Source organism: Octopus bimaculoides, chromosome 2 (genome assembly GCF_001194135.2).
Source record: "Octopus bimaculoides isolate UCB-OBI-ISO-001 chromosome 2, ASM119413v2, whole genome shotgun sequence".
In the NCBI taxonomy this organism is placed as follows: Eukaryota; Metazoa; Mollusca; class Cephalopoda; order Octopoda; family Octopodidae; genus Octopus; species Octopus bimaculoides.
The window spans coordinates 145,297,104-145,298,510 of record NC_068982.1 but is presented as its reverse complement, the minus strand read 5'-3'; positions in this window follow the sequence as shown (position 1 = coordinate 145,298,510).

The window sequence follows — 1,407 nt, the reverse complement described above, 5'->3', positions numbered from 1 at the left end:
TATATATATATATATATATATATATATATATATATATATGGTGGTAATATAAACGGAAGAAAGAAAACTATATGAAAGTGTAAAGTACATTCCTGAATTAAGCACATATATAAACCTAAATTGCCAAAATGTCAATCGAAAAAGAAAATCATGCAAAAGACACTATACTCTGTAAATATTATCTTAATCTGATTTTCAACAGCTAGATAAGACAGACACACTGAGATTAAGGTATTAAGATGAATCATCTAAAGCATAAATAAAGGTACTAAAAACGGGAAAGAAAAGTAGAAACAAACAAATGCCATATGTTCGCTCAGATTTGAGTTCAACCAAGTACATATAAAATACCCTAATTACCGAATTTATTTTGACTCTATAGTGATTTATATTTCTTCTTGTTTCACGTCGCTGTTTTGCATTCTTTTCTTTTTGTCGAAATTTTTTCTTTTTATTCTTCTATGTCTACTTTTGTTTTTAATTCTTATTTCCATAGTTAACACAAACACGTGTGTCACAGCTGGGCGCTAATCTCTATTGAGGAAGCAATAAAAAAAAGGAAAATATTTATAACCATTAGACGTTTTAATGTAAACATTGTTTTTATTCACTGCATAAGACAGCCGCCGGTCGATTCCATTCATATGCATAATGAAATATTAAAACAATAACTTTCTAACCATTTTCAGTATACACACGGGTTTCGTCTTTACCAGCACATTATAAATGATCTTTAAACGACTACATATATAATAAATATGCAAATGAAAATTATGATCTCGCAAGTTGTTTTGCTCATCACTAAGTTTAACTTAATAAAAAAATATGATCGAAATAATTGAGACATTGTAACACACTGCACATAGGTGCAGGCGTAGCACTGTGGTAAGTAGCTTGCTTATTTAATCGATACAGCTACTTCACCCCTTTTATGTTTGTCTGTCCCTGTTCGTCCCCTGTTTGTAATGTCTTTATGGGAAATATTTATGAAATAAAGTAGCTTGCTTACCAACCATATAGTTCCGAGTTCAGTCCCACTGGGTGGCATCTTGGGCAAGTGTCTTCTACTATAGCCTCGGGCCGACCAAATCCTTATGAGTGGATTTGGTAGACAGAAACTGAAAGAAGCCCGTCTTATATATATGTGTGTGTGTGTTTGTGTGTCTGTGTTCGTCCCCCCACCATCGCTTGACAACTGATGTTGGTGTGTTTACGTCCCCGTAACTTAGCGGTTCGGCAAAAGGGAACGATAGAACAGAATAAGTACTAGGCTTACAAAGAATAAGTCCTCGTGTCGATTTGTTCGACTAAAGGCAGTGCTCCAGCATGGTCGCAGGCAAATGACTGAAACAAGTAAAAGAGTAAGAAAGTATATGTTCAGCTGTGAAATTGTTTTCTGTATGTTTT